The sequence below is a fragment of the Globicephala melas genome, chromosome 8, assembly GCF_963455315.2.
Source record: "Globicephala melas chromosome 8, mGloMel1.2, whole genome shotgun sequence".
Lineage (NCBI taxonomy): Eukaryota > Metazoa > Chordata > Mammalia > Artiodactyla > Delphinidae > Globicephala > Globicephala melas.
The window spans coordinates 22,000,589-22,023,970 of record NC_083321.1 but is presented as its reverse complement, the minus strand read 5'-3'; the positions used below and the strand labels follow the sequence as shown (position 1 = coordinate 22,023,970).

General features: G+C 42.5%; 1 long non-coding RNA gene across 1 annotated transcript; it reads left to right on the top strand.

Moving 5' to 3' along the window:
- The first annotated feature begins 331 nt into the window (after window positions 1–331).
- On the top strand, window positions 332–23,161 carry LOC115857530 (uncharacterized). The gene is made up of 3 exons (XR_004041271.2): window positions 332–403; window positions 14,817–14,916; window positions 22,606–23,161. It is a non-coding gene; the product is annotated as an uncharacterized lncRNA (long non-coding RNA).
- The last annotated feature ends 221 nt before the right edge of the window (window positions 23,162–23,382 follow it).

Genomic DNA, 23,382 nt, shown 5'->3' with positions numbered 1-23,382 from the left:
GGGTTGATAAAAGATTTAATGCAATAGAAAGTATTATCGATCTTTATTATGAGGCCATTATTCATTGCTGTGGCATTCTATAAATTTAAGTAAAAGTATAGGAAGTATTTATATCTAGGATTTAAAATACATGTGTTAAAAAAAAAGAAACTGAATATACCCAGTGACCAAATCTCTGAATATTTTGCTGATAGAAATAGAATAGATAATGTACAGGGATGAATTTACACCAATGTCAAAGACACCCATTGTTTTAAAAAACATTTTGTATCCTTACTTTGGAAATCACTGGAAAAATCCTGAACCATTTTTGTTTTTTTCTTAACAGAAGCCATAGTTTTAAAAGAAGACTTACTCCATCCAAGAAAACTTTTACAGATGACAGGAGGGCCTGGAGGTATAGGTATGTTATCAAACCAGAGGTTTACTATACTTTGGGACATATTGAAAAGATGTTTAAACATCTTCCAAAACCTGTAATTGATTAATACATGAGTTACGTAATCCTCATTTTTTAGATGGAGAAACCAAAGTCTATAATAGTTAATCAATCATGTTAAAGATTATCCAGAATATTCCAGAATTATCCCTCCTTCCTGATGTTAATTGCTATTTGGTTTTTCTTCAATTCAAGACAATTAAATAGCATTCAGATGGGTTTAATTCTTATATTAATTCCATGGTGCAACATTAAGATATTTTAAAAATCACAAATGTACTAATTATTCAATACAGAAAGTTTGGAGTATAAGAAAAATAACACATAGGAAATACAAAACTTCCTGCCAACCCAGAAAACCTCTCCACAAAGATAGAAGAGAAAAAAACAGTTTTATTAACTGAATGAGCATTAAACAAGAACGTGATGCACAGCCATTAATGCAGGCAATCCATTAAGAGATTACAGAAACAGAAAGAAATCTCACCATTTTGTATAGCCAAGCGGATACAACCTGTTCCATACATGTTCTCAAGATAAACGATAACTAGTACTCAAATAAGAGGACTTGATAGCACTATTTGCCACACATAGTTCGCCTTATAGTTGGGATAACCATCTGTGTCTGCTAGTTGCCTTTACCCAAAGGAAAAGTAAATTTCTCATATCTTCATGACAGGAGGTAAGTTTGCAACATGAATCCCGGAAGGTAGGCTCCTGTCCTCCCAGGAAACTGAGAGTTAGGGGCCCTATCTTTCTTTCTTTCTTTCTTTTTTAACGTCTTTATTGGAGTATAACTGCTTTACAGTGTTGTGTTAGTTTCTGCTTTATAACAAAGTGAATCAGCAATACATATACATATATCCCCATACCTCTTCCCTCTTGCGTCTCCCTCCCTCCCACCCTCCCTATCCCACCCCTCCAGGTGGTCACAAAGCACCGAGCTGATCTCCCTGTGCTAGGTGGCTGCTTCCCACCAGCTATCTATTTTATATTTGGTAGTGTATATATGTCCATGCCACTCTCTCACTTCGTCCCAGCTTACCCTTCCCCATCCCCATGTCCCCATGTCCTCAAGTCCATTCTCTACGTCTGCATCTTTATTCCTGTCCTGCCCCTAGGTTCTTCAGAACTTTTTTTTTTTTTTTAGATTCCATACATATATATGTGTTAGCATATGGTATTTGTTTTTCTCTTTCTGACTTACTTCACTCTGTGTGACAGACTCTAGGTCCATCCACCTCATTACAAATAACTCAATTTCGTTTCTTTTTATGGCTGAGTAATCGTCCATTATGTATATGTGCCACATCTTCTTTATCCATTCATCTGTTGATGGACGCTTAGGTTGCTTCCATGTCCTTCCTGGCTATTGTAAATAGAGCTACAATGAACATTGTGGTACATGACTCTTTTTGAATTATGGTTTTCTCAGGGTATATCTTGCATTCCTATACACTAATGATGAAAAATCTGAAAGAAAAATTAAGGAAACACTTTCATTTACCATTGCAACAAAAAGAATAAAATACCTAGGAATAAACCTACCTAAGGAGACAAAAGACCTGTATGCAGAAAACTATAAGACACTGAAGAAAGAAATTAAAGATGGTACAAACAGATGGAGAGATATACCATGTTCTTGGATTGGAAGAATCAACATTGTGAAAATGACTCTACTACCCAAAGCAATCTACAGATTCAATGCAATCGCTATCAAACTACCAATGGCATTTTTCACAGAACTAGAGCAAAAAATTTCACTATTGGTATGGAAACACAAAAGACCCCGAATAGCCAAAGCAATCTTGAGAAAGAAAAACGGAGCTGGAGGAATCAGGTTCCAGACTTCAGACTGTACTACAAAGCTACAGTAATAAAGGCAGTATGGTACTGGCACAAAAACAGATATATAGATCAATGGAACAGGATAGAAAGCCCAGAGATAAACCCACGCACATATGGTCACCTTTTTTTTTAATAAAGGAGGCAAGAATATACAATGGAGAAAAGACAGCCTCTTCAATAAGTGGTGCTGGGAAAACTGGACAGGTACATGTAGAAAAATGAAACTAGAACACTCCCTAACACCATACACAAAAATAAACTCAAATGGATTAAAGACCTAAATGTAAAGCCAGACACTATAAAACTCTTAGAGGAAAACATAGGCAGAAGACTTTATGACATAAATCACAGCTCTATCTTTCTTGATAATTACTTTTTAAAGAGATGGCTCCCTGATCCTCGAGGAAACATCCCTGGATTGTAAAATTGGCAAGAGGCTTATTTAGCTTCTAAAAAATTTACATACATTTCGAGGAGGCAGAGAAAGAGCTTACAGTGATGAGTTTTAAGGTAAATGCTCAAAGAAAAAAGGGAGTTGGAGGAAGGTGTCTTTCCATTTTCTTTGCCTCAGGGTGAATTGCTTTTTTTTCTTATTTCTAATTTGTATTCACCTTTACAACACCAGTATCAGCATCGCCTAAGATTTCGATTTCTAAACGTTACTCTTTTTCATGCTCTGTTTGGCTTATTAAATGTTGATGTTAATCTTAAAAGCATAAACACACACACACACACACACAAACGCACACACACACACACGTGATCCAGAGTAATTACTGGCAATATTTAGTTCTGTCCTTTTAAGTCTTCTCTCTGTGAAAGTTGACTTAAAAAAAATCTATGTGTACCATTCTCTTAAGAGGTCTTACTGACCTCTTAAGAGAGAGGTCAGGTGGAGCAGACAAGTGAAAATCACTTGATGTGAGATTTCTTTTTCAGTAGACTATATTTCACATATAGAAGCCTGCACAGGAATGAGACATTTTGCATAGCATTTAATTAGTGGCTGTTTGCTTGGTCAAGCTTTATGTGACCCGTGCAGTAACCAACATAATTATGGGCACAAATTGCATATGCAAAATTGAGACCCAGTAGATGTCCTCATCTACTCCCCTGTTCCCCTGGGGAACTGATGGTTCCTGACAATAGGGTTGTCTGCAGACACTAGCATGCAGTGGTTGCTTGCTTTCTCTCTGCTTCAGTGCTTTTCTTTCAAACAGCAGATAGATTAAAAAAAAAAAAAGAAGAAGAAGAAGAAACTCACAATACCAGAGGAAGAAGGAAATCAGGGGTCAGGAGGGTACCTTCTTTTTTTAAAAAAAAATATTTATTTATTTTATTTTATCTTTGGCTGTGTCGGGTCTTAGTTGAGGCATGCGGGATCTTTTGTTGCAGCGTGCAGGCTTCTCTCTAGTTGTGGTGTGCGGGGTTTCTCTCTCTAGTTGAGGCGCGCGGGCTTAGTTGCCCCGCAGCATGTGGGATGGGATCTTAGTTCCCCAGCCAGGGATCGAACCCACGTCCCCTGTATTGGAAGGTGGATTTTTTACCACTGGACCACCAGAGAAGTCCCGAGAGTGGCTTCTGAACTGGCAGCTGGAGCACTTTATAGCCCTCACCACCCATTTGTGCAAGTCAGGTCTTTCCTTTGATTATTCGCAAGTCTCTCTTACCATTAGACTGAAAGTTCCCTGAGGTGGCGGCCATGTCTTATGTCTCTTCTGTACTTCCTGTATCCTTTCTCAAATGCTGAGAATGTAGCAGGTATTCAGTAAGGATCTGGAGGATTTAGCTGAAGAGCTGGGGTAGTACAACAAGGGGATATATTGAAATGTTTTTTTATTTTACACTTCCCTCCATGTAATCATCTCCCTAGTTTACTTGAGGCATCTTCCTACCTCTTAGAAAGGTTACAACAGGGGTGCAAAGGGAAAGAAGGAGTTAATATTCCAGGTTTGGTATTTAAAGTAGTATGTTTGATTCTGCAGTAAGATAAGACATTTTTCCAGAGGGGAAAAGAAGTCTAGGGCTCCTTTCATAGGAGTTCCTCTCACTCCCAGCTTACCGAGAGGAGGCCTCAATGGATCAAAGCATAAAGATTTTCCAAGTGTAGAGGCACCTCCTTCTGCCTAGGACAGGTAGGGCACTAGACTTGATGTCCAGAAGGAGGATAATTTATAGAGGTAATGGAAAATCCGTGGTCTACTGCTCTGGCATGGGGGATGGGGAGAAGAGGAGAGGAGACAGGAAGTGAAGAAGGGGTGAGATCTCCTTTCTTCTGGGCCTGAGCCCTGGGGATGGGAAGAGTGTGTGTGTGTGTGTGTGTGTGTGTGTGTGTGTGTGTGTAACCAGCAGTAAGTTGGGATTCTGGGTGTAGATTTGTTTCTCAGGCTGCCTTGGCAGGAACCTGTGGACAGCTTCATCAGAAGACACTGGTCAGCACAGCCAGGTTAGGCCTAGGAGGGCCTGCTTCTTCTGAACCAGGCTTAATTCTCAAGTGACTGAAAGGGACCTAGGATTTCCTCACGTCCGCGGCGCCGGCCACTGAATTTTGCAGAGCCTGCCTGGGGAGCCTGGGCCGCTTTGGTGGGCAGAGGAGCCAGTGTTGCTGAGGACAGCAGGGCAGTGCTTCCTGGCCAAGTCTCAGGGGTGTGTCCACTGTGCCACCAGGAACTGAGGTCAGGCGAGTCCAACAGACCCTGAGTGATGCCAGCAACAGACTCAGAGGCACCAGCAGAATGTCCAGAGCATAGGTTCATGACTCAGTGGTCTCCAGTCCAGGGGTCAACCCAGCCTGGGCCCTCCGCAGCAGATGCTGGCTGACATCTCAAGGACCCCGGCCATCTCCCCTCTGCCCCCATGAGGTCACAAAGCCACACCCTTCCTTTCCGGCTTTAAGGTGCCACCTTAGGAGGAGCAGAGGAAAGGGAGGTGCAGACTCTGAAACAGCATGTATCCAAGCCATCCCAGCCGAGATGGGATACCAAACAAGAATAAATTACTAGGCTGGACAAACCTTTCATTTTCTTCTCCTGCCATCAGCCTGGTGAAGGTCTTCAAGGGAAGCAGATCAATTACAGAGGAATAAAAGGCTCTTGGTTTCTGTACATCTGAGTATAGTGTAAGTGAATATTGATCCTGCTACACGGTGTGGGTGTGTTTTATGTTTCTTTAAATGCTCTGGGAATGAACATGTCCTAGCTTTCTCTGTAAGCTCCAAAGTTAGACCTCTGTTGATATAGGTGTCAGCAGGAAGCAGTGCCTCCCAAGGTGGAGGGACGGGGGGAGGAAAGCTTCCCGGTTGCTTCAGGTGAGGTGAGAGTGAGCTGTGAGAACTAGTGCGATGGTTTGACCAAAGCTGCTGGCCAGCAGATCTGAGCAGACAAGCAAATGTGCTTATTCTCTTAGAAAATACCCCTACTCTGCCTTCACATGGTCAGCCCAAATGCCTCATTTTGCATTAAATGTCAACTCATCTCCAGGGACAAAGATAAAAGCCACTTTGAATTTACCTATTTAAACGAGAAAACACCAAATCTGTCAGCCATACTATGGGAGCAAAACAGATTCTCCATCACCGCTGCAAATAATGAGGTTTCCAGACAAGAACTGTGTGTGTGAGTGTGTGTGTTTGTGTGTGTGTATTTAGTTTTGAAGGCAGCATTTAAAAAGACCAAAGTTCTACTCCTAACCTGGGAATTAGCAGTAGCACGGACCTGGAGGACCTAGCCAGGGCTTGGTGTGCGGTAGGGCCATCAGTAATAGGGGGAAACTGTAAAAATCAGGGCAACCAGATTTTTCTTCATCAGAAGTATGCTGGTTGAAAGGGGTAGAGGGCTACCACCCTGTGCCAAGAGCTTGCACATCTTTTTGTGCAATATCTCATTTAGTCCTTTTATAGCCCCGTGAACTAGAGATTTATGTATTGATTCTATTGAAAAGAGAACTTAAGCTTCAAGAGTCCTACCCAGGTCCCCAGTTGGTGGGTGAGAAGGTTTGAATTCGAACCTAGATCTGATTTAAGACTTATGCTCCTTCTGCTGCCCCTTACTGCCTCCTTTTGGGAGAGGTGAGAAAATCTCTCAGGGGGAGCCAACAGTTACACTTTGTACTTCTTTATAGAACAGATCTCATCTGTAATTTTTTTTTTTGGGGGGGGGGCACGGGGGCCTCTCACTGTTGTGGCCTCTCCCGTTGCGGAGCACAGGCTCCGGACGCGCAGGTTCAGCGGCCATGGCTCATGGGCCCAGCCGCTCCACAGCATGTGGGATCTTCCCGGACCGGGGCACGAACCCATGTCCCCTGCATCGGCAGGCGGACTCTCAACAACTGCGCCACCAGGGAAGCCCCTGTAATTTTTTAAATTAAGTGTTTTCCTTCCTGGATGTGAGCAACATGAGAGCTGGGGCCATGTCTGTTTTGTGTATTATCAGTAACACATGACTTACGCCTGGCACATAGTACATGCTCAGTTTTCGTTAGTTGATTGTAAGTAACCATACGATATTGGAACCCTAAAGGTACACTAATGCGAGTTTTAGGGATTGTTCTTTGCAAATAAGCTTCCTGAGATATATCGTTAACTTATTTAGGAAAATAATTCTTTTTTTCCCTAAAGTTACAGATGGTTTGTGAGAGTCTTTGATGTTCATACTAACTAAAAACTCCTACATGATTAATAGAGAGATAAGAAATGTCCAAGAACAGGCAAGTCAACTGCTGAAGTGATCATTGTTAGTTTTCTGAATCTCCCGTCTTTTTCCTTCTCTTTCTTTTTTTCCCTCTTACAGACCAGGATAAGAGTTGGTTCCTAATGGTTGGACGTGGGCTTTGTGAAACCTAGAGAAACATATCAGGAATGGGACCTATACTTTGAGTTCAGGGGGGCACCATTGAATGGCCAGCAGCTGAGATTCAGGAATGTGTGGAAATTAAGCTGCAGTCAAACAATAGCTGCTAACAAGAAAGGAACACAGTGGGGAGAGAACAGAATGAATTGAAGGAGAGGTGAATATGGGGGTTCCTAGGGTTACCTGATTACCCAGGCACTACAGCACTTTTTTTTTTTTTTTTTTTACTACTGCACTTTCTGATTAATACTTTGTGTCCATCTGGAAGAAGGCCTTATCTCTCCTCTTCTAGCTGAATTCTAAGCTGAAAATGCAAAAGTTAAGCTTGTTGGGAGGCCCAGGAAGCAGTGCATCTATTTCAATGAGGATGAATATTACTTCTGTCCCAGCCATTTGCATCTGGGAACCACATGGTGGTAGTGTTGCATCATTCCTTGTGAAAGCTTAACCCACAGCCCCATCTCGGGTAAATTCAATTGCTAAGCAATAAAATTGGGAGATGCAGGATGGTGTTGGTTTAACCAGCAAACATTATACTTGCATTTGGTACCACTGATTGTGTTTTCCGTGATAAAATATAGCACACTCTGGGAAAAGTAATACATTTTCACCCCTTGTTAGACTGCTTGCGTAATTCAAGCAGGTAACAAACGTGGACACCGTCTGAAATCCAGTCACATAGGCTCAGTTGTCCCCAAGATCAAACTAATTAGTTTTATTCTATCCAGCCAACACCTGCTTGAGAAGAACATTTAATGTTATAAAACAAACCACCCACCAAAACGTAAGTAAACTGTGAAAGGCCCACACATCAATGTCATGTCGCCAAGCTCAGCTTTGAAACAAAGCCTTACAACCTACCCTGGTGGGTTCTCTTGGAGGAAACTCTATTTTCTAATCTAAGCATCTCCATTAAAAATTATGTTCAGAGTTGTGAAATGTCCTAAGCAAATGATATCGTTGGGCATCTTTTTCCTCTGCATTAGGAACAGTCTCTGAGGACATGTTCAGGGTTGAGTTCTTTCAGCAGATTCTTTTTTTTTTTAATCGAAGTTAGTTGATTTACAATGTTGTATTAATTTCTGCTGTACAGCAAAGTGGTTCAGTTATACATATATATACATTCTTTTTTTAAATATCCTTTTCCATTATGGTTTATCATAGGATATTGATTATAGTTCCCCATGCTATACAGTAGGACCTTGTTGTTTATACATTCTATATATAAAAGCTTACATCTGCTAACTGTAACCTCCCATTCTATCCCTCCTGCAACCCCTCCCCTGAGACAACCACCAGTCTGTTCTCTATGTCCATGATTTTCAGCAGATTCTTGAGTCCTCAGATTTCTGAGAGTGTTTGAGGAAAAAGATTAAAGTGAAATTATGTGGTAGAATCAGATGCCACAGGGTTTGGAGTCTTGTGAAGTATGATGGACTTAGATCAAGTACTGAATACGTTTCAGTGCTTTTTAAGTCAGGGTACACGTGTTAGAATTGTTTGATCTAGAAAAGGTCCAGGTAAAAATGAGTTGTCTTGGGGGGGGTTAAGGGAAAGAATGCCACTAGATCAGTGAGTGGTTCTCTGATTTTAGCAGGCATCAGAATCACCTGGAGCACTTATAACACAGATTCCCGGCCCCCACCCCCAGACTGTCTGATGCAGTAGGTCCTGGGTGGCACCTGAGAACTTGTATTTCTAACAAGTATTCTCAGCTGTCTGTCCAAGTGCCACATTTTGAGAATCCGTACTCAAGACCTATTTTTCCTAAAGAACAGGCAGCTGGTAATTCTTATTTAGGTGCTTTGCAGAGAATGTTGAGAAACATTAACTCAACAGAATGAAAGGCTTGCTTTATGATCCAAAGATGCGAGTTCAAATACAAACACCATAACTTAGGCAGTGGATGAATAGAAGGAGTGACATAACCTCTTAGAACCTCAATTTGTCATCTAGCAAATAAGACTGTACTCAGATGTCAGGATTTGAGTCCTGGCTCCGCTAGTTACTATGTGACTTCATGCAAAATACTTAGTCATTCTGAGTCTGATTCCTTACGAGTTAAAAAGAGAGATCTTTATTTCAGAGCTGTTTCGGGAATAAATCATTTATTGTTAAAGATTTGCTAATCCCTCGCTCCTTTTTATTTTTCCTTCCTTAGTTGATTTAGGTACCTGAAAGCACTTTATGAAATATAAGACATCATAGAAATGTTAGTTAATATTTTACAGAGAAATTGCTTTAGGAGAAGCCTTCCTGGGTCCCTAAGATGATCTGTTTTCGTTGACCAGCGTAGTGAATTCAGATAGAGTGGCTATTCTCCTTTCATGGTCTCACATTTATTCGACTGAAATCACTGGACAAACCTAAAGTTTGCATATGTAGTTCAGGTTGCAGGAGGGAGCACTAATAACTTCTGGAATCTTCTCCAGATTGGGTTGGTCAGCCGTTTCCCTCTTTCAGCTCCCATTTTAAAAGATAGGAATAAAGACTGAAGAGCGGGATGACTCAGTGCAGCTTGGCTGAGAGAATGGGGGTCAGCTGGGGGAAGAGATCTTGTTGGAGCTGTTTTCCTGTCTCAGGAGAGGTGGGTGCCCAAGCAGAATTTCCACATTATTGCTGTGTCTAATTGAGGTCAATATGACTTGTTAGGCAGTGAAAAAAAAAAAATTGGTCAGTTGAACGTTGGTTGAAGATGTTAAAGACCTAATTCTGTTTCTGCCTGTAACTAGTTGTGTAACTTTGGGTTAGTCATTTCCCTTCACAAAGCCTCAGTTTGCCCATGGACAAAATGACGGGTTTGCATGAGATCAGGTTTCTTAAATAGCACTCTGTAGATGGGATGCATGGACCACCCCAAACTCCAAAGCTTTTATCAGATTCCTAAAGGGGTCTATCGCACTAAAAATTTTAACCTCAGGTTTTATTGTTAACCTCAAGTCTAGCCTTGCAACTCTGCCTGTACTGCCAAATAACCATTATGGCTGGGTTTTTCATTGAACAAGTCAAAGAGGTCAACTAGCTCTTTTGGTATTGTAGAGATACTGCCTATGGGTCAAACCATTAGGGGAAATTAACCTTTTAAGCAATGGTGAAAGAATGGAAAAAGATCATGGTAAAGGAAAGGATAAAGCCATAGAAAGGCTTCTTGGTGCTTTGTAGCAGCAGCTGTGTAAATGTACTGCTGTGTAAGGGGCTACAGAAACTGGGCTTATCAGTATGCTTAGAATTGACCAGATTTCAAGTGATGGCTACTCACTAAGTCAATTCACCTGAGATTGATGGATAAACTAGAATGCCAATGTGATTATTTACAACAAGAGAGAACTCCTGCCTGTGCCTGGATGGCCCCTTTACCAGGCATTGAGCTGAGTTATCAATCAGCAGATTGTTGAATAAGGATTCAAAGCAAAAGGATGCAGATAGCTTTGAAGAATATTTCTTTTGGGTCAAGGTAAGGTTCCATTGTGCCAATTTCATTGATTATGCATCAGAAAGCACTCGGTAGACTTTTTGCTTTCTCCTGTTCCGTGTTGATTTATTTGGTTTACTTTTCAGTGGGCACCCTTGTTCTTTGGGGGCATACTTCACTTTGTCCCCAAGGTACTGCCTAAAAAGCCAGTTATTTTCCTTATTGAATGAAAGGCTCATCTTGTGCAAACCCAGTTAAGTTGATGAGATACAGAGCATGCTTTTCTATTCACAACATCCTTTAGGTTGTTGACCCACGTTGCAAGCAAGTTGAGTGTCTAACTTCATTTACCACAATGATACACATCATTCTTCTTGAGTTTCTAGTAACTATTTCAATGCAACCGAGGCTTTTGTTCAAATACACTTTTTGTCAGTTCTCACTATAAGAGCCTGTAGCTGAAAGAAGCCTCTTATCTAGTTCTTGGCATCTTCTCTGTTTACCAAGAGAGGAGACTGACTGCTCATTCCTTTACCAACTTGTCAGAAGAACAACCTTTTAGCAGTTTGGGGATGATCGTATTCACTTCATGCACCCCACACAGGCATAATGAGATCATCAGGGCGCTCCTGCAGATCCTTGCCCACCTGAACAGGCATTTTGTAAATTAAATCAGTAGTTGTCACAGAGTTCTAAACATTCTGCCTTTCAGAGAGAGAGGCAAACACACTGTAAGTGTACTTCTTCGCAAGCAAGGCTGATGTAGGAAAGCAAGCATTTCTACAAAATAGTCAAGACATTTTCACTGTTCCAGTTGATCTCCTCACTAATTCTCCCCTAGAATACCTACATTACAATTTGACTTGTGAAAAATTATTTACCCAGAGCTTGTCAGAAGCATATACACTGTATAAAGGGAAACACTGAGTTGGAATTCATGCTGCCTCATTCTTGGGATGCTAGTGATGCAAAATCAGTGGCAGAAAATTTCAGTAACTCAATCCTGCAGAATAGGATGCCAGCTACAGTCAGACTCCTCAACCTCTTATTTCCACACAATTGTCCACAGTTTTATCAATGCCAAGCAGGAGGTACAGATATGAAACTTGCTTTCTCCGACCCTCCTTCCTCTTTTGCCTTGTTTTCCACCCTTGGTGGTGGTCCTGCCCCAGCTACTCAGGTCATTGCCTCCAGCTACTCTCTTTCAATTCTCCAGTGCCCTAGAAAAATGGCTCAATTAATCTAGACTTATCTGAGACATAAATGATTGACCATAGTTTGATATGTGATCCATCCTACATGATATTTGCCTTTTAATAGGAAAAACCCAAAGGAATACATTTCTGGTCCTAAAATTTCCGATTATAGCAAAATGGTAGGTCAAGTGTCGGGGCGAGGTAGTGGGAGCCAAGGATGCGTTTCTTGAGTCCCAAGAAAGCACATCCCCTTAAATCAGACCTTGTGTCATATTTCTACGCCTGAATTCTCTATCCTTGTTTCTTACTGTGCAATTGATATAAAAACACAATGGTCACTGCCACTCCTTCGAGATCAAGCATGCATTAACCTGTGGGGTCGTTTTATAGTAATTAAGTGATAAACCCTCTCTGAGGTGGTGCGCCATGTCGAAGGCTTTGGTAGTTGATTAGCAGGGGAGTGAAACTGAAGAGTTTAATCAACCACCAAAGTTGTTAGTTTCAAGTTTACGCTAGCACCACATTTGCAAATGTGTATCAAAGAAAGGAAGGAAGGGAAGGAGGGAAGGAAAGAAGGCAGGAAAGGAGGAAAAGATTTCCATCCACTGACATGTAGCCCATGTGCTTTTCCGGTTTCATTGCAGGTTGGAGCAGATTTGTGCTACATTTCTCAATCCCAGCGCGGGGCTGTGCTGCCAGCTGACCTCATTCAAGGCTCTGGGCTCAGCTGGGGAGTGAGTGAGCAATGCTAATAAGGAGGCCAAGATCAGAATTTCCTTAAGGGTGGAGCCGGTTGGCTTTGTCCCTAGTCAGAGACTGCTCTAACCTCTCTCTCAGCCATACTGTAATCATTAGTTCCAAGGTAACAAGGATGAGAATATATGGATATATCTATATGACACATCCCAGTGTTTGGAAACATATCCAAAAGATAAAGTCTGTCGATAGCGTTGTAGTACTATTATTGCTGTATGTAAAGGATAACACCTCCCTCCTTCCTTCACTTGTCCAATGTTTATTATAGCTCATACTCCTTTCTGGGGTTGGTGCTGAGGGAAATACTAAGACCAATACAAGGTAATTCCTGACCTCAAAGAGTTTACAGTAAAGTGGGGTAGAAGCCTCCATACTGTTTTTCATAATGGCGGTAACATTTTACGTTTCCACCAGTAGGGTACCAAGGTCCCCTTTTCCCCACATCCATGCCAACACTTGTTACCTCTTTTTTTTTTTTTTTAAATAATATCTATCCTAACAGGTCTGAGGTTATATTTCATTGGGGTTTTGGTTTGCATTTCCCTGATGATTAATGATGTTGAGCACCTTTTCATATTCCTTTGGCCAAGTTTATGTCATCATTGGAGAAATGCCTATTCAGGTCCTTTGCCCAGTTTTAAATTTGGCTGTGGAGTTGTAGGATTTTCTTATACTTTTACATGTTAACTATACCTCAATAAAGTGATTTAAAGAGTGGGGGGAGTCTAGGAAACTAATATTTACAGTGCTTTTTCATGTATGTTGTATTAAGGAGAGTGTAATTGATTATTTCTGGGGGGAACCATAGAAGGCTTTTAGAGGAGATATCTGCTGAGTTGAATCATGAAAAATGGATAAGAGTTAGCCAGGCGGATTGGTGGAAATCTGGGATACTCCAGCTGGAAGTAACAACATCACACATAGGAATACTTAGAGCAGAATGGCAATAGCGTGTGGCTTTCTGTGGCTAAAGTGTAGGTGATGGGTAAGTGCAGTGATAGGAGATTAGACTGAAAAAGTGGGTAGGGGTCAGGAGGGGGTTTCTGGGCCATACAAAGAACTTTGAAATATACCTCTCTGGCAGTAGGGAGCCTTAAAATCTAATCTGGAAAAATATTTAATCTGTGGTCAAATCAAAATTTTAGAACAAGCCCTATGCTAGCACTACAGACAGCAGATTGGAGACAAAATTGGTAGCGTGACCCAGTAGGAAAGCTGATGTCATGGTGCAGGTGAGAGATGACAGGTGCAGGTGAGGGTCCAAACTCAGACAGTTGCAGTGAGTATGGAGGGCAGGGGACAGCTTTAGAAGATAATTAGTAAATTGGTATAACCTGATTAACTATAGATGCATGGGTGTTATTGGAGAAAGAGTAGAAAAAGCTCTTACAAAAGGAGACAGAAGACCTTGAGGATATTCTTTCCAAAGATGGGGGAACTACCTCTCTCTCAGAGAGTCAGCACTTTCAGAGAGTATGGCTGACATGGGAGGGAGTTCTGGGTGGGGCCTGATGGGGAAGTCTGCATGAGGCCCCCAGATGCTTGTGTGCTGGGGAGGAGACAATAAAAACAGGCAGGAGAGCTGGGAGCCTTGACTGAAGAATGGAGAAGAGTGCCCCTTACATTTGTCACAGACCAACCCGAGGTGGCTCTTCAGGACAGATCTTTAACAGTAGTAATAATAATAGCAATAAACTACATAGCTCTAAGCACTTTATGTACGTTGGTGCATTAATGATCAGGAACCTGAGCGCAGAGAGGTTGATAACTTGTCTGAGGTAGAGATAGTAAGTAGTAGAGCTTTGAATCTAGGCAGCCTGGCTCCAGGATCCATGTGTTATCCCTCAGCTGTCTCCCAAATGACTGGCGAGAGAGGACACGAGTCCGTAAAACCCTGGATTACGTCTGTTTCTTTATCCCAGCGATTCCAAAGTGAGTCACTCCAATTTGATGTGTACTTTAAAATAGAGAGAGGGAAGGATACTGTCCTTGTGTCCTTGAATTCAGGTGAGAGTGAGTGAGGAGGGAGATCACTTTGAGTCAAAAGGTTCTGGGATGCCTACCCTACTGGCTGGAACTTCGGAGGATGAATTGACCACATTGAGGGAATTCTGTCTTTTTAAAATTTACTAAAAAATTTTTTTTTGGCTGTGCTGTATGGCATGTGGGATCTTAATTCCCCGACTAGGAATCGAACCTGTGCCCCCTGCAGTGGCAGCATGGAGTCTTAACCACTGGACCGCCAGGGAAGTCCCAAGGGAATGCTGTCTTATCCGGTCTAAAGGTGATGTTATTGAACCTGTGTCTTTCCTCATCAGCCTGCTCCTGGAAGTGGTGGGCAGCTGAAGCCAAGATGACAAAGGAGAAGATTAGAGGTACCAGAGACCTAACCAAGCCATGGACCTGAAAGATGAAAAGGTGAGCCTTGTTTGAAATTGCATCTCCTGGGCCCACTTCAGTGCCTGAGCTTTCAGACAGAATTGTGGCACACACACTTTTCTTTATTTTAAAAGGTAAAACACTGATTGTTCTGGAGACAGGAAACTCACCTTAGCTGTGAACTAATGTCCCAGTTGAATGTAGGGATCACTGTCTCCATGGCTTTCTAACACCGGGCAATGTTTTATCACAATTACCTGTACCACCCAGTTGCTATAGTTACCTATTGTCTATGCGTCAAGAGGAGAAATATCTAGCTAGGCTAGCTAGCAGGAGAGAAACAGGTACTACCGTCTGACAAAAAAAGAGTGGGACACGCAGAAAAAATATCTTTATCCACCCAGTGGCAAGTTTTAGAACATCTACCCTATTCAGAGGCCAGTGATCATGCATCTCCACCCCCCTTTCCTATGGGAACCACCCCAGTTCACAGCCGTGAGCCCAGAAGAGTCAGGTGTGAAATAGGTGACCACATCGCCATGGTTATAACTAATTGGACCATGGTGAACACCTGACCTCAGCTGGGACCATCAGATTCTCACCCTGGAAATAGGTCCTGAAGTTTTTCTAGCCAGTCTGGATAAACAGCAGGACCTTCCTAGGGAAGCTTGGCAGTCTAGGGACCATTTTCTATCCTGTGGAATGAGGAGAAGAGAAAGGAGGTGTGTGGAGAGAGAATATGCCTGTTTGCAGAGAGAGCAGGGAGGAGAAGGAGAGTGTCCTGAGAGTTTTTCAGTTTCTGGTTCCTTCTTTCTTGAGGCGTGATTGTTTTTCTGCCTCAGAGTTTTTTCTTACTTTTTTTGTTATTTTTGTTTTTTGTTTTTGTTTTTTTTTGCGGTATGCGGGCCTTTCACTGTTGTGGCCTCTCCCGTTGCAGAGCACAGGCTCTGCACACGCAGGCTGAGCGGCCATGGCTCACAGGCCCAGCTGCTCCGCGGCATGTGGGATCTTCCCGGACCGGACCCGTCTCCCCTGCATCGGCAGGTGGACTCTCAACCACTGCGCCACCAGGGAAGCCCCCGTTTTTTTCTTTTGATGATTATGATGATGATTTGCTCACACTGGCATGAATTAGTTTCTATTACTTGTCACTAAACACTTAAACTCTGCTCTAATATAGACTATCCTCAAGACCACCCTTATGGGATGAATTGTGTCCCCTCCCCTCAAACTTATATGTTGAAGTCCTAACACTCAGGACCTCAGAATGTGATAGTATTTGGAGTTAGGGTGTTTAAAGAGGTAATTAGGTTAATATGAGATCATTTGGGTGGCCCTTAATCCAATATGACTGGCATCCTTATAAGAGGAGATTAGGACACAGACAGACACTGAGGGAAGTTCATGTGGAGACACAGAGAGAGGGTGGCCATCTACAAGCCAAAGACAGAGGCCCTCAGGAGGGACCAAGCCTTCTGACACTTTGATCTTGAACTTCTAGCCACCAGAATTGTGAGAAAATAAACTTCTGTTGTTTATGCCACCCAGTCTGTGGCGGTTTGTTATGGCAGCTGTAGCAAACTAATACAACCACTCTTCAAGATATGAGACTCTAATTCCTCCTCCCTTTGCCCCTGACAAAGGAAACTCAATAATGGAGAAACTGCTGGTTCGTTCTTTCTTTTTTTTTTTTTTTTTGCGGTACGCGGGCCTCTCACTGTTGTGACCTCTCCCGTTGCGGAGCACAGGCTCCGGACGCGCAGGCTCAGCGGCCATGGCTCACGGGCCCAACCGCTCCGCGGCATGTGGGATCCTCCCAGACCGGGGCACAAACCCGCATCCCCAGGCAGACTCTCAACCACTGCGCCACCAGGGAAGCCTAATGCTGATTCTTTTCTTAATGGTGACCCTTCAAGAAAGCAGCAAAAAGATCTTTTACTTTGGCTAAAAAGTAAGCCAACAACTGGCATTGAAGGACCCTGAAGGAGTACAGCTCTGAAGGAATATATCTTCTTAATGCTCTTGTTTGGCTTAAATGAAAAGTGTTCGGCTTCATGTCTTCCCAAGGAAAGGTGTCTGCTAAGCTTTAATTTTACATGGGAAAATGATTGTTTTTTACTAATTGGAATAAATAGGAACTCTTTCTTCAATTCATTTATACTCAGGTGAAAACAAAGTGAGTCAATTTGCAGAAAGTACAAGGGCTTGCAGATTCTCCCAGTGCCCTTGAGTTCTGAGGTCAGGGTATGAAAAGGCTTTTCCATCAATTATCATTGCATTAGAGAATTATGTAGAGAAAAGTGTCCAGGTCCAGCTTTTAATCAGGAACAAGGTGTTTAGGGAAATTCTTTTGAGATTTCCAAAAAAAAAAAAAAAAAAAAGCTGAGAGGAGAGGTGAAGGCCAAGAGTGAATAGAAAAAGAAAAAGATGTTGATTCAACTGAACTTCAGTGCTGTTTAAAAGGTCACCAAGCAGAGGCAAGGTGCAAAGGAAATGGGAATAGTTTGTAGACTCAGCTAACACAATACCTGCTAATAGAAATAGGCACCAAAAGAATCCTGGCATTTGTGTGTGTGCTTCAGGGTAGTTTCTCTTTTTTGGGGGGGGGGTACACGGGCCTCTCACTGTTGTGGCCTCTCTGGATGCGCAGGCTCAGCAGCCATGGCTCACGGGCCAAGCCGCTCCGCGGCATGTGGGATCTTCCCGGACCGGGGCACGAACCCGTGTCCCCTGCATCGGCAGGTGGACTCTCAACCACTGTACCACCAGGGAAGCCCAGGGCAGTTTTTCTTGAAAGGAGGCAAAGGGAGGGACTTTGGGGCATTTTGTGATGTTCTCATGTTTCTGAGGAATAGCATTTATTCTGTGGTTACCACTAGAATAGACGTGGCAAGTAAGTTTAAACTCATATGCAGATCTGAATATTTGGAACATTATCTCCCTGGAGGATTGTGTTGAGATAGATTCTGAGGATACATTCAGATTCAGTAGGAAAGGGTATCAGTTAGGGGTGAGTCATGAATGAATACATGAATGCTGTCCATGTGCCACCCATGAGACCAAAAGTCACAAATTGATGGTCCATGGAACAAATGGGGACTGTAAGAGGTTTTTCTTGGCCCAGGTGGTCTTCTGAAAAAAAAATCTGAGCTAGACATTTAGAAGTACAGAGATTTCATTAGGAAAAAAAAACCCTTACAGTTTCAGTTTCTCTTAAAAATTGTTAACTCCAGCAATATTGGTTATTTCCACATGACAGTAGGATGGAGCTGGGCAGTGACTCAGTTTAAATATGGCCCCTACAGACACTGGGGTGTGTGACTACAGGTTAATTAGGTCTGCTCTGGGCTCAAGATCATGTGGCTGCAGATCAAGGAAGTGGCCAGTAGATGGCGATATAAATCAGAAAGGATTGAAATTTTAAGACCATCCCCGCCAAAGGGGCAGAGAAACGGGCAGGCAAGTGTGGCAAAGGCAGACGGTCATTTAGCAGGGTTTGTAAAAACAATACCACGTCCCACAGCATTTCTAAAATAAGTTGGGAGGGCTTCCCTGGTGGCGCAGTGGTTGAGAGTCCGCCTGCCGATTCAGGGGATGCGGGTTCGTGCCCCGGTCCGGGAAGATCCCACATGCCGCAGAGTGGCTGGGCCCGTGAGCCATGGCCGCTGAGCCTGCGCGACCGGAGCCTGTGCTCCGCAGCGGGAGAGGCCACATCAGTGAGAGGCCCGCGAACCACAAAAAAAAAAAAAAAAAAAAAAAAAAGGAAAACTTAGCAGTGGTTATTTCTGGAGAATAAAATGATAGGGAACTTTTCTAATGCATATATTTCTCCAATAAAAAAAATAAAATAACTGGGGAATGCAGTCTTTTCTGGAGGGGTTGGCAGCCTGAAGTTCTACAAGGATGGAGCTGTGACTGGTAAAAACTGAATTCTGGAGAAATCTTTCTTGCTCTACTTATGCTACTCTGGACATCACCTTTTATGGGTTGAAAAGTGAGATATTTCATCAAACTATTTTATTTAACAATTTTTTAATGGAATCAACAGTACAGACTAAACCACTCCTCTGAACTCCAGAGCTGCATGTTCAACTGTCTACATACCATCCTCACAGTGTCAAAAATACTTCAAACATACGTGTCCAAAATGAAACTTATTTCCTCCCCAAATCTGCTCCTTCCCGTCTATCTCAGGGAATAGCACTTCCCTCCATTCAGTTTTGAAAAACAGGGACCTCTTGCTCACTACCTGCTTCCTTCCCAGCCTGGCCCAAACATTATAAAGCCCTGGTAATTCTGCCCCTGAATATCTGTTGACTCTGCCCCCTTCTCTTTGGCCCTACTGCTCTCAGAGTCCTCACTTCCATCACTTTTTGCAAAAAACAATGGCAAAGGCCTCACTGGTCTCTCACACCCCTCTCACACCACTTCAAACTTTTTTTCACGGCAACCATGGTCACCCTTATAAAACCCCAAATTGATCATGTCCCCTCCCTGCGTCACATAGTCCAGAGGCTTCCTACTGTTCTCAAGACGTAAGACCCACTTCTTTGCACACACACACATCCTCACAACGTCTTGGCTTTTGCTTCTTACATGCCCCACGTAGCTTGTCACCTTCCTTTCTCTTAGCAAATCCATCTTCATAGGAAAGCAGATCAGCCCAAAAAGGACTATGTGTTAACTTCATCTCTGATTTATACAACCAGCAGGTTTTTATTTTATTTATTTATTTATTTTTTGCAGAGAAGTAAATTTACTTACCTTAGCTACTTAAAAAGGGATGTTACTATGTCTGTGGCTTTGAGCAGAGGTACTGGAGGGTTTCCAATTTGTACTATAATAACACACTTGGGGGAGTCATCCTGAAGAGCAGGAATCCAGCCTTTGTAGAAGTGAAGATACCAACTAGGATTTCAGACACCAAAGAAGCCTAGGTCCTGGCTGGCAATTATTCTTAATAAAGATTTGTTGATGCTGATGGTGTCAGAAACTGAATTGGACATGAGGCATACAATAATAATTTAGACATGGTTCCTATTCCTAAGTGGCATAAAATTTAGTGGAAGAGGACTAGAGAATTTTGGAGAATTAGACTTCAGAGAAGTGACACTTAATCTAGGTGTTGACGGATGATTAGGAGTTTTCTGAGGCAAAAAAATGTTTTCTCAGAAAGGAATTTTGAATGGAAGAAGGAGAAAGAAAAAACCACAGAGGCCCAAAGGAGTATTTGTTGATTAAATGATCGGTTGTTTGGAATGAGTAGAGCTTAGGACACACAGGGGCAAGTTTCTGGAGACGAACTTGGTGGGGTAGGCTGTGTTGAGAATGATGCTAAGAAATTTGGACCCGATTTTAGATGCTAGGGAATGACTGAAAGTGTTAGGCAAAGGGGTAGCTTGATTAGACTTGTATTTTGGAAAGATAAAGTGGAAACTGTCTGGAGGGCAGATAGAGGTGGGGTGAGTCTGGACTCAGAGGGAACAGTTGATAGAAGATTCTGGATAGTTCAAGTGAGAGTGTGACAAGGGTCTGAATGTGGAGGGAGAGGATGGATTCAAGAGATATTTCAGGGAAACAATGGGCAGGACTTAGTGACCAAAAATAAAGAGCCCTGGTCCGGGAAGATCCCACATGCCGCGGAGCAACTAAGCCCATGTGCCACAACTACTGAGCCTGCACTCTAGAGCCCGCGAGCCACAACTACCGAAGCCCGCGCACCTAGAGCCTGTGCTCCGCAACAAGAGAGGCCACCGCAATGGGAAGCTGGTGCACCGCAATGAAGAGTAGCTCCTGCTCACCAAAACTAGAGAAAGCCGACACGCAGCAACGAAGACTCAACGCAGCCATAAATAAATAAATTTATTTTTAAAAAAAGAGCTCGGAAAGTAGACGATTTCAAGTTCACTTACTTGGTGGTTACTCTGTGCCAGCACTGTACTAAGCATGAGAGATTTAAAAAAAAAAAAATAAGGAATGGTTCCCATGTTTCAGTAGCTGGAAGGAGAGGCAAGTATGATAATGAATACATACAATGCAATGTCATGCATGTAATGATAGACATGTGTATAGAAATAGTACACGGGAGGCTGCCAAGAATGATTCTAAATTTTCTAGCTCTGGTGACTTGGTGGATGTTGATGTGTCTTTGAATAGGAGAGGAAAAATGGAAGAGGTATAGGTTTCTAGAGGTCTTCAATGCATTGGTTTTGATGTTCACGAGGCAATTGGAACTTAAGATAGTCTAGCAATTGTCAGGCACAGTCTAGCTCACCTTGGATTTGCAAGAGTTACAGAAAAAGAAAAAAATAGTAGCTGTCTATAAAAAACACTGCTGGCATGATGTTTCTCCTTTTAAATGTTTTTGTTATGAATATAAAGAAAGAGACTATTAATTGCCTCTTTACTTCCCACAGTCCTGACTTAGGTTTAAAAAATTCTTCCTACACTAATTACAAGGGCTCTGTCTATTCACCCTGAAAACTTAGTTCATTGTTATTTTTTAAAATAGAAATAGCACCAAAGGCTAAACTCATTTTTATTTTGTAGGCAAGAGGATGATATCCTAAGAGGGCCTCATAATCAGAGTTGCCTTCTAAAGGTCAGATGACCTATACTTTTACAGTGACCTATACCTGATATGGGTTCAACAGTAATTTATGGGTAGGTAGGGATTCATGCAAAATATTTCATAGTTTGCAAAGATTCATGAAACAGCCAAGTGTAATTACATTAACTTAACCAACTATCTGGAAACTAAGTTTAACAAAAGGTAGAAAAGAGGATAATACCAAAACTAACTTAAAGACTATTCTAAACTATGTAATTCTTCTTTCTTTTTTTTTTTGGATAGAAAAACTCTTCCAGGGAGCTCAAAGAATTTGGCCAATGCTGTTTCAGTTTTAACACTCATCTGGAGCCTGTAATATGCTAGTTCACCAGAGAGCAATCATAACATGATGTTAGGAATCAAGGATGACTTATGTAGGTCTTCTGTGCAATAGTGGGAGAGATGTTTTAGGCATCACTGTGTTCAGGAGGAAAGAGTGTAACTTGGAAATGAGCATAAACAGAACCAGGACATCACTTGATGTGAGCATGAAAAGGGCACCTGAGGCCACCTGTGTTAGCAAGGAACAGTGGTTCTCAGTCTTTTGAATTTCACTGACATACTGAGCGCTGGGGTTTTGGGGGCAAGTAACCTTTTATTTTGCCAATACAAAACCTGTTATCTACTATTACTCTAAGTTATGAAAGTACATTAAAACAATTTTATTGGCCTATAGTTGATTTACAGTGTTGTGTTAGTTTCAGGCGTACAGCAAAGTGAATCAGTTATACATATACATATATTCACTCTTTGTTTTTTTTTTTTTTAGATTCTTTTCCCATATAGGCCATTACAGAGTATTGAGTAGAGTTCCCTGTGCTATACAGTAGGTCCTTATTAGTTATCTATTTTATATATAGTACTGTGTATATATCAATCTCAATCTCCCAATTTATCCCCCACCCCCATCCCCTGGTAACCATAAGTTTGTTTTCTACATCCCTGACTCTACTTGTGTTTTGCAAATAAGTTCATTTGTACTCTTTTTTTAGATTCCACATATAAGTGATATCATACGATATTTGTCTTCCTGTGTCTGACTTACTTCACTCAGTATGACAATCTCTAGGTCCATCCATATTGCTGCAAATGTCATTATTTTGTTCTTTCTTTACCAGTGAGTGCCAGGACCTGCCCTGCTGTCCCGGGAGCGCGCGAATAACTCCTCCCAATATAAAAGAAAGGACGTTTTTAACATCCAAGTGTTGGAAGGACACTGGGGCAGTGACTGCCCTGCATTCAGCACAAGCCACAGACGGACTACAGTTCCCAGCGTACCTTGCAGTTACACGGGCCCTGGGGATAGGGCGGAACTGAGGCTCACTGCTCGCGGCCCTGGCCGGTAAAAACCCCCACAATCCTCCTCACTTTCATCCCCCACAATCCTCCTCACTCTCATCCTCCACGTGTGGAGGCAGGTGCTAAGCTTCCCGCGAAAGACCGGGTTCCCGGGTAGTGGCTGAGTCACAGGGTAGCAGGAGCCGGAGTGCCCACAAGGCCATGTGGAAGGCCACTGTCAACCCGGAATATTTTCACTGGATTCTGAGTGGGCGAGTGTGGAGCCGTAACTGACTTCTGAGGAGGGGACAGTGGCCTGCAGTATGCTACTGATATCTCTGGGAGCTAGATGAGGCTCCTTCTGGGAAAGAGGAAGTAAACTGGAAGCCGGAACCAACTGCTTCTAGAACTAGCAGCTGCCGCCAGGTAAGAAGTGGTGCTCAGGTGACATTGATGGGTGTAGCAAAACAAAGCAACCCACAAAAACATGAAAAAACAAGCAAAACCCCCAGACAAGCCCATGAAGGAGCACATCCCTTATTCCTCCTCCAGCCTTGCAGGCCCCTTGTGGGACCTCGTACTGTTAGAACCTTCAGGAAATAGCCATTAAAGCATAG